At 40.4% G+C, this 10747-nt stretch overlaps 1 pseudogene; it reads right to left on the reverse strand.

Annotated features, from left to right (window-relative positions):
• LOC103745823 overlaps positions 1-10747 on the reverse strand; it is a 21310-nt pseudogene that overhangs the window by 5586 nt on the left and 4977 nt on the right.

Here is a 10747-nt window from a genome sequence, read left to right on the forward strand (position 1 = left end):
TAAAATACATTTTTTAAAAAGAACAAAAGAAAAATTATGAGCCAAAAAAAAGGATGAAAAGAAGAAAAGAAAAAAGAAAAATCAGCAGTAAAGAATTCCAGGTAAATATGGTATCTTGAAAACTAGGTCACTGATTCTTCAAACTTCCCAATTCCTTAAGAAATGAACTAAAATGATGCAAAAGGATGAGAAATTCCATGGTAACCAGTCAAAGAAAAAAAGAAAAAAAGCATAACCCAGCATAGAAGTAGGAAACCGGCAGGAGGCCCCAACCATAGCCGAGGAACTTCTGGCAACTGATCACTGCTGGCTGAGAGCTGGTCTTCTTTAAGGGAGTGACACTAAATAGGCTGACCAGGCTCCAGTGAATGGATTCACATTGAGGGACATTTGGGATCGCAAACTTGACTCAACAGGCCTTAATATATATGACAGAATGCTTGAAATCTGGTGGGGGGACACAGAGGATGCAGATGGGGGTGAGGTCTAAATATGACAATGTGTTATATGAAATACACAAAAGTTCAATAAAAATTAGAAAACATGCTATGCAAAAAAAAAAAAAAAAAAAAAAAAAAAAAAAAAAAACAAAAAAAAAAAAAAAAAAAAAAAAAAAAAAAAAGCATAACCTCATGGCTTTAGCCTAAAAGAAAAAGGAAGAAAACACGTAGAAGATCTGGTCCCGGGCTGCCCAGAACGGCCACTAGTCCTGCCCCTCCCACTCCAGCTTCTCGGAGACTCACCTCAGAGAGCAAGCAAGGGAACTGGACCAGAAAGAATTTCAATAATATATCCCAACTTGTAAGAGACAGACTCTAGCAGCCAGTCAGTGGGCTTTGTAGAAATCAAACAAAATCCTTAAACACAGATGCTCTTACCTGTCACCATGGAACTTCAGGAAAGAACAAAAGGACTGAAGGCCTGCGTGTTCCCGGCATGCTGCTAATCGGGGTCATCAGCTAGCACAGACACAGTGCTCACTTCTGACGGGAGGATGTACCCTGATGCAGGCCTTCAGTCCTTTTGCTCTATCATAAACTTAGTGGCTTAAAAACAACACACATTTATTTCTTACACTTTTGAGCTAAGAGGCCCCAAGAGTATCTTCCTGGACCCCTGGAGCATGTTTCAGCAGAGCCTGCTCCCTCTGGAGGCTCCAAGGGACATGTTCTCTTGCCTTTTCCAGCTTCTAGAAGCCACCTGTGTTCTTTGACTCTCGGTCCCTTTCTTCATCTTCAAAGCATGTGGCCGTTGGTCTCTTATTACCATACCCCTCTCATGGGGACTTTCATGATTACACTCTTTCCTTGTAAGAGCCCCACTGGGCTTGTCAGGACACCTCCATCTCAAGATCTTTCCCTTAATCGCATCCACAAAGTCCCCTTTTCCCATGTAAGGTATATCGACATCTTTGTCCCCTTTATTCTGTTTTCCACAAAACCTAACAGGCTGGCCCCTGGCAAGGCTGCATTCAATCTCAGCCAAGCTCTCCCTCGCCCTCTTGTGGACTGTCTTGCAAAAACCTAAAGTGGGTTAAAAGCAAGTTCTTGTGCTGAGGCCCGAGGCCACTTCATATCTTAGAGGTCAAGGATCTAGGGACAAATCTTTTCAGAAGAAAATACAGTCAGAGTCAGATAAGCAGACCTGTGGCTGCTTCAAGCCATCAAAAACAGTAAAATTTGGTGGATATAATCAATGTATACATGTATGAATTGTCAATGAATATATTTAAAAAAATATGTTTCATTGCTGGGCGTGGTGGCGCATGCCTTTAATCCCAGCACTCGGGAGGCAGAGGCAGGCGGATCTCTGTGAGTTCAAGGCCAGCCGGGTCTACATAGTGAGTTCCAGGACAGCTGGGGCTACAGGGAGACCCTGTCTCAAAAAGATCAAAAAAATTTTTTTTTAATTTTATTATTTTTGTGTGTATGAGTGTATTGCCTGCATGTATGTGAGTAGACCCGTGTCGTGCAATGACACGGAGGTCAAAAGAGGGCTTCGGATTCCCCTGCAACTGGAGTTAGGGACGGTTTGTAGCCGCGTGTGGGTGCTGGGAATTGAACCCGGGTCCTCTGCAAGAGCAGTCAGTGCTTTTAACCACTGAGCCATCTCTCCAGCCCCGTGAATACATTTTTTAAAAGTTAAAAATAATGGTAAAATTATGGCCGGTCATGGTGCCGCACGCCTGTAGTCCCAGCACTTGGGAGGCAGAGGCAGGCTGATCTCTGTGAGGTCAAGGCCAGCCTGGTCTATATAGTGAGTTCCAGGACACCTGGGGCTACAGGGAAACCCTACTTCAAAAAGACAAAAAAAAAAAAAAAAAAAAAAAAAAAGGTAAAATTATGAATTATATAAAGCAAGCACTCAGAGAAGAAATTACTTTTTGAAACAGTAGAAGTTAAAGGGGGTAGTAAAGAATTAAAGAACAAGTGTTATAATACTTTTAAACAAATTAGAATCAGAAAGAAACAAATTGGTCTGACTACAACTTTAAGTGGTTATATGAGTAAAAGTCATAGTGAGCCATAGTGAGCGTGTATTAAAAAAATCAGAGAAAAGAGATGAAAGTAATTAAATAAAATGAAAGAATAACCCAAAATAAAGGTAATTGCTTCTAGATTTTAGAAAGCCCAAAACATGAAACAGAAAATAAAATTCAGAGGTAACATCTTAAAAATCCCCAAAGTAAGTGGAAAATTGAATCTTCAAAATGAAACGATAAACAATAAACCAGTAAAATCAAACATAAGAATACAAAAGGCCATTTCTGCCAGCGAAAGACTCCTTCAAATAACAAACAAAAAGAAGCCTATATGATATTTGTATATTTACCTATCTACATAAAGTATGTTATAAACTATTTAAGGGAGGTTGAATAACATATGTAAATAAATATTACATTTTATAGGTATATATGTTTTTTGGGACAGGGTCTTGCTATATATGGCCTCAAACTTGTGATTGTCTTGTCTCAAACCTCTGAGTGCTGGGTTTACAGGCATGTGCTACCACGCTCCGTTATTTCATGCCTATTATTGCTCTTATTAGTTTATGCATACATCTCTAAAATATGTCAATAGATTTATATATAAATACAAACATAGATTATGGCATCAAGATTTAACTTTATATGTATAAATTAAAGATTACATATTGTATATACATTGTATTGGTAAATTATCATGTGCTGTCTGAGGTCACTGAGAAGCTGAGTCTGGAAGGGAGTGTGTGTTTGCACACACACACACACACACACACACACACACACACACACACACACACCCCTTCTGACTCAAGCACGATGTCTTCAAATGTCTTTCCAGGCCCTTTGTCTGGAAGTAGGCTGGCCCCAACTCTGCAACAGAGAGGAGAGCAAAATAGGTGAAGAGTACAAACACTGTGTATTTGTAAGCAGCTAGAAGGTAAACCATTCCAACAGAGGTTATTGTTGTTGATCCCACGCTATAAAGGGACCCACAGTTCAGCCATGGGAAGCTTATACATGCCTCAACTTCCCCCATCAGTTTCTGCTGGACATCGTGAGTGTCTAACTTGATAATGTTACCTCCATCTGTTGCTATTTGTTCTTTCTCTTGGAAGCTTTGCTTGAGACATTCTGCTCTACCTGGGACTCTCTAGATGGGGAACTCCAGCTGGCTGCCTCAATGGGGCTTCCCCAGTAGGTTTCTAATGAATATTTCTAAGCCTTTGATTTAACGATGTTACCTTTCTGCTGTTATCTGTTCTTTCATCTGGAAGCCTCACCCAAGGGGGAACTCTGTCTGAGATTCTACTGAGAGCTCCAAGTGGCTGCCTCAACAGGGCTTCCCTAGTCAATTTCTGCTGGATATTTTGAGCATCCAATTTGAAGTTCTCTTTTATTGCTCATTTGCTAGTCTTTTCTTATGATACATGGGTGTTGACATTTAGAAAAATTTATTGAGCTTTTGTAGATTTCATACAACAGTTCTTAGCCAGGTGTGGTGACACAAGCCTTTAGTCCCAGCACTTGGGAGGCAGAGGCAGGTGGATTTCTGTGAGTTCAAGGCCAACCTTGTCTACAAAATGAGTTCCAGGCCAGCTGGAGCTACAGGGAGGCCCTGTCTCAAGAAGACAAAAAAAAAAAAAAAAGAAAAGAAAAAACAACCAACAGTTCTTAAGCAAATTTAGACCCCTCCTCCATCCATGCTGCCCCTCCACCCCCACCAGACCTCAAGCATTCCACCGTACATGTTAAGTCCTATCTAGTCAAGCATTTGTACCCAGATGGCCTTCAGTGTAAATTCATCCACTAGTCAGTCTATCTAGAGATCATAAGGAAGGTCTACTCTCCCTCACCCAGTAGTAATCCCAGACTAGGGCCACCACTGGCCATTTCCCTCGCTCCACTCTGAGCCCTTGTCCGATTGAACTGGCACAGGTCCTGTGCTCCGCACCACCATTGCCGTAAGTTCACACGTGCAAGCTTCTAGTGGCCTGAAAGCATCTGCTTCCCTGTGTTCATGAACCAGCCCTGGCCCTTACAATCTTCCTGCCCCTTCTTCCACAGTGGTCCCTGAGCTGTGGATGGGAGAGGTTTAATATAGGAGTCCTATCTAAGGGCACACACTCTACAGTCTCTTATTCTCTAAAACTTGGTCAGTTGTGGCCTCCTGTGTGTGTCACACTGTTGTATAAGGAAGCTTCACTGGTGAGAGTTGAGGGATGCACTAGTTTTCTCTCTACCCCCTGTTCTGCTATGTTCCATAAGCTTTAGGTATAGAGGTTCCACTGTAGATATGTCACCTAGGACTGGGCATCTCTCAGACATATAAGTTTCTCTGTGTGTGACCAGTGGTGGAACTCTGCAGTAGCCTCCATCTTTTCCAAACAGAAGCTTCTTTGATGATTGGTGTATAGCATACTTGTCTGTAAATATACAAATCCATATTTAGCGTATGGTAAGAAATTTCATTTGTCTAGAGATATGGCAGAGATAGGGTTTTCTCTAGAATCTATGACCTCTCCAGCCATATGTATTTGGCTATGTTTACAGTGCTACCCATGAGTTCACTCCCATTGAGAGGGCTTTAAGTTCAATTAGACAGCTGTTGATAACAGTGCCACCACTGCACCAACAGAGGTAGTTTTCTGTGCCGGTCATTATGGTTATTAGGCTTTAGTGCTGTGGTGGATCATTGATTGATTTTCTTCCTTAGCAGCTTGCATAGCACTCTCTAGAACTATGAGAGTTAATGAGAATTCAGGTAGAAGGCTTCCAGGTCAGTTCCGGCTCCATTGCTCCAAGTCCTGTGTCTGAAGTATGCCCTGTCTTCAGTAGTGTCTTATCTTCAAGTTCTTGGAGATAACTAAGAGCTCCGGCAATAGCCTGTGTTGTTTTGGGAGTCTCTTGGACTGACCAAGCAGTCAAAGAGAGGTCTCTCTTGTCTTTCACCGTGTTCCTTGCCATACAGCCCCCAGTTATACATATGCACTAACTTTCAAACACCATATATGTATTTCTCATGGGGTTCCCTCAACTCATTTCCCTTCTGACTTCCCTAGCCCCCAAATCCATTCATCTCTACTCTCTCTTCCCCCACCCAACCTCCATCCTCCCTCCCCAGTCCAAACACCCCTATTGTCCCCACCCTCCTCCCAATAACACCCACCTCCCACCATCCCCCCCTCATTTATCAAACACTTTTTATGCACTTCCTAAAATGGTTGTATGATTTTTTATTTTATTTGCTGATATGGTGTCTTTCAAGATCCCATAAATAAGCCTTGTTTTCCTGGAAAACCTCATCTTAGCCAAGAGCCTTTGGATATTCGGTGTGTTGGACTGTTCATATTGCATGTGTGGTTTTTTTCAGCTGTATTCATTAGTGAGGTTGACCTATAACTTTCCTCTTTCATAGAGTGGTTTTGGTATCAAGCTCTGAAAATGAATTACCTGTTTTCAGGAAGAGTTTCTGCTTTGACTGTTTGGTGGAATTAGCCACAGGCCAGAAGTTTTCTTTGAGATAAACGGGTTTTTCAAAATTTCTGATCTAATCTCTTTGTGGTAAAGCAAACTTCATATTTCTATTTCTTCTTGAGTCAGCTTTGGTAAGTTATATTTTCTATGTAGTTATCCTCTTTACCTCAACTTTCAAGGTGTTGCAATGAAGTCATCCATAACAACCCTCTTCTTGTCTGTTTGGTTGTGAGCTTGAGCCTCTAACTGTAGCAGCAGCTCTCCAGCCCGACCCCTCTTCTTTAAAACCTGTCACACCTGAAGTGATATCACTGTTTATATTCCTGGCATGAGATTTTTTAGAAAATCTCTCTTTTTTCCTTGATTAAGCTCACCAGTAGTTTGCTGGTTTTAATTATCATTTCAAAGAACCAACTTTTAGTTTTGTTGACTTCTCCATTGTATACTTATTTTCTGTTGAAATAACTTTCTGATTTTCCTTTTATTATTTCCTTTTTTCCCATTTTATTTGGGTTCAGTTTGTGGATATTTTTTTTCCTAGCGACTAATGAAGTTGAACCTTGTTTCATGTGTTTATTCATTAGCCATTTGGATTTCCTTTCTAGTGTTTAGGTATAGGTTAGTTTTGTTGACTTCTCCATTGTATACTTATTTTCTGTTGAAATAACTTTCTGATTTTCCTTTTATTATTTCCTTTTTTCCCATTTTATTTAGGTTCAGTTTGTGGATATTTTTGACATATCTTAAGATGTACTCCAGATATTCTCAGAGTCTCTCGAGCTCTTTTATTTTATCAAATTTATTTATCTAGTGTTTACAGCTAGGTCAGAGGCCACATGTGTATAGGTCAGAGGCCACATTGTAGGAGGCAATGGGGGCTGGGGATCAAACTAAGAGCAACAGGCTTGATAGCAAGTGCCTTTACCCACTGAGCCATCTCACCAACCCCTCTCCAACTCTTGATAATTTCTTGTTGGGATCCTGTCACATGATGTCTCCAGGAAAAAACAAAACAAAACCCCCTGAACTTCTTACATGGAGCCTCGGGGCTTCCAAAGGTGCAAAAGTAGAAGTTTCTGAAACTAAGTTCCTTTGGTGCCATCACTTACATAGTACCATTGCTACTGCATTTTATTGAATAAACAATTACAGAGACAGGGCAGATGCAAAAGGAAGACAATCGTGCTGCTTCTCTCTTTCTTGATAAGTAGTACAACAAATACTTTGCGGCTCCATTGTCCTCATGCTTGTCGGATTTGTGCACATTGTTTTCTCTTGGTGTGCACCTATAGGTGGGTCAGTGTTAAGCTATGCATTTATTTTACTTTATTAAATCAGAATAAACTATTTGTCAAGGGGTTGTGCTAATTTACACCCCATTAATAGTGTCTCAGGGTTCACATTGATCTCCATGGTTCCCAGCACTGGTAGAACCAATCTTTTCTCGTTTTAGCCATTCTGTGAATATATAGTTGTTTCTAGGACCTTAGTTTGAATTTTCCTAGCGACTAATGAAGTTGAACCTTGTTTCATGTGTTTATTCATTAGCCATTTGGATTTCCTTTTTCTGTGAAATGTCTTTCAAGTCTCTAAGTCAACTTTTCCAGGGGTCTGCCTTTCAAAATTTGTGTAAGTTCTTTATACATCTGGATGTGAGTCCTTACAAGTTCTGTATGTTATAAATGTCCTCCCTCAATTCTGTGGCCAATGCATTTTCTGCCTGATGCTGATAGAGTCTCAACTGACAGAATACTTTTTGATCCAATCACACCCCCCACCCCCACATTTATTTAGTGTGCTTGTGAGCACACATGCCATGGTGCATATGTGGAGGTGAGAGGACAACTTTGAGGAGTCACTTCTCTCCTTCTACCACATGGGTCCTAGGGATTGAACTCAGGTCATCAGTCTTGGCAGCAAGTACCTTTACATGCTGGACAATCTTGCTAGCCCTTGTGTTTAGTCTTCCCTCAACCTGTTACAGTCATAGAGATATGAAGATATTCTTCCAGATTATGTTCTGAAAACTTTATTGATTTACCTAGTGCACTTAAATCATCAAGCCACCTGGAGCACTATGTAACCTGAGAGCTTTGTCCCATTTAGACCTAGAATCACTTACCGTATCTTTTTCCTCATTGATTTTTATTTTTTTAATTATAAAAGCTGTGTGTATGTGTGTGTGTGTGTGAACTGATCTGTTATGTATATTCTCTTTCACTGATCTGTTTTTCTAACCTTATAGCAAGACCACAGTGTCTTCATTTCTGTAGTTTAAAATAATTTAGTACATAAACCCATATTTTATTTTACATACAGTTTTAGTATCATTCAAACATTTTTGTAAGATGTATTTTTCGTAATAGGCTAGTTTTGTTACTTTCTTTTAAAAATAGTTATTGATTTTTGGATCTGTATGTGTGTGTATATGTGTGTGTGTGTGTGTGTGTGTGTGTGTGTGTATGAGTATGTGTGTGTGTGTGAGGGCATGTGTTTTCCATGGCACATATATGGAGGTCAGAAGACTGCTTCAAGTGTCAACCCTCACCTTTGTCCTTGCTTTCATGGAAGGGTCTTTCTTGCTGTTTGCTGCTGGGCCAGATATTCCAAGCTCGACGACCCATTAGTTTCTGGGGGACTCTCCTTTCTCTACCTCCCAACTCTCTGTAGGAGCAGTGGGATTATAGATGTGCACCACTGCATCTGGCTTCTACTTCGGTTCTGGGAATCTGAATTCAGGTCAACAGGCTTTTGTGTTAATTCAAAAAATTGGCCATTTGGAGGCTGGAGAGATGGTTCTGCAGTTAAGAACACTGGTTGTTCTTGCAGAAGACCCGGGTTTGAATCCCAGCACCCACAAGGCAGCTAACAACTGTCCATAACTCCAGTCCCAGGGGATCTGACAGCCTCTTCTGACCTCCGCAGGCATTGCACGACACGGGTGCACTTACCTACATGCAGGTAATACACTCATACACATAAAATAAAAATAATAAATAAAATTTTAAAAATGGCCATTTGTATGGTGGCAAAAGGCTATAATATCTGTACTCAAGAAGCAGAAACAGGAGAGCCATCTTAAGTTTGAGGCCATCCTTGTCCACATAGTTCTCTCCTAGTTAGACAGAGTTTTATATCAAAAACTGGTGCCATACACCTTTAACTTAGAAGACAGAGGTAGATAAAGCTCTGTGAGACTGATGCCAGTCTGGTACATAGAGAGTGTACATGGAGAGTTCTAGGCCAGCCACAGCTACAAAATAAGATCCTGTCTCAAAACAAACAAAAACAAAATTGGTTACACTATGGTCATATATCATGATATTTCTCATTATAGCTGTTAAAGCCAGTTCTTCAAATATCCTTCCTAATCTATTTTCTTTGTGGTTTTGTCAAATTTTATTTTATCCATGCTGAGGCCTTATTTGTGCATGTAATTTTGTAAATTATATTTTCCTGGTGAAAACTGTTTGGGGGTTATGCAATTTATTCTTTCTTCTTCTAGTCATTTTTTTGCCTTCAAGTACAACACATAGCTAGCATTTATCTAACATACCTAACATCAAATGAAAACCCAACTTCCTTTTAATATTTGCCTTGATATTTTTTGACAATTGTTATCTTTCAACAAACCAGGGGAATTCCCAGCTATTACCCCTTCCAAAATTGCCTCATCCCAGTAATCTTTGTTACCCCCTCCTGAAATGCCATTCAAAGATTTGTTGATTTTTCACATGCTAACCTCAATAACTTAGTGCCTCTTTTACATATTCCATCTTTCCGAGTCTCTGAACTGCGTTATGAAAATTTTCTTTGGATTTACTTTCTAATTTAAATTTGTGTAATATATTTTAACATGTCAGTGATTGAATATCTGCTTTAAATTAATGTGTTGTCCATTTCTGTTCTCAAGTCTATTTGATGTGTGTGTGCCCTTTGTACTTCTTAAAACATGTTAAATGTAAGCCAGGCATGATGGTGCACGCCTTTAGTCTCAGCACTTGGGAGGCAGAGCAGGCAGATCTCTGTGAGTTCCAGGCCAGTTGGGGCTACAGGGAGACCCTGTCTCAAAAAGACAAAAAAAGACAAAAAAAAAACCACCCAAAAAACAAAAAACAAATCAGGGGCCTGGAGAAATGGCTTAGCAGTTAAAAGCACTGACTGCTCTTGCAGAGCACCTGGGCTTGATTCCCAGCACCCACATGGTGGCTAACAACCATCCATAACTCCAGTTCCAGGGGATGCCACACCCTCTATTGACTTCTTTAGGCACTGCATGACATGGGTGCACTTACATACATGCAAACAATACACACACACACGCACACACACACACACGCACGCACGCACGCGTACACACACACACACACGCACACACACACACACAAATCCAAACTGAACAACAACAAAAAGAAACCATGTTAAATGTATAGCATATGTTCTCTTTGATAGTTCCAGTAGCTGAAGTCTATAATTCTGTTGAGAACTTTTTTCCTTGCTGGCTCTTCCTCTTGATGATTTATTTTTCTGAGTATTAAGATTTTAACTGGATTCATAAGTGGTGAGACCCAGGCTCAAGTTGTGTCCTTCAGGAAGGGTTTCTGCTTGCACTTGCAAGTTTCCAGGAGGATCACCATCATGAAGTCGTTTTGCCTTTCTTTCACACTAGTATTTATTTATTTATTTATTTATTTATTTATTTATTTGTCTTTTTGAGACAAGGTCTCCCTGCAGCCCCAGCTGGTCTGGATCTCACTGTGTAGACCAGGCTGGCCTTGAATTAACAAG

The sequence above is a fragment of the Nannospalax galili genome, unplaced genomic scaffold (assembly GCF_000622305.1).
Source record: "Nannospalax galili isolate Female #2095 unplaced genomic scaffold, S.galili_v1.0 scaffold611, whole genome shotgun sequence".
Taxonomy (NCBI): Eukaryota; Metazoa; Chordata; class Mammalia; order Rodentia; family Spalacidae; genus Nannospalax; species Nannospalax galili.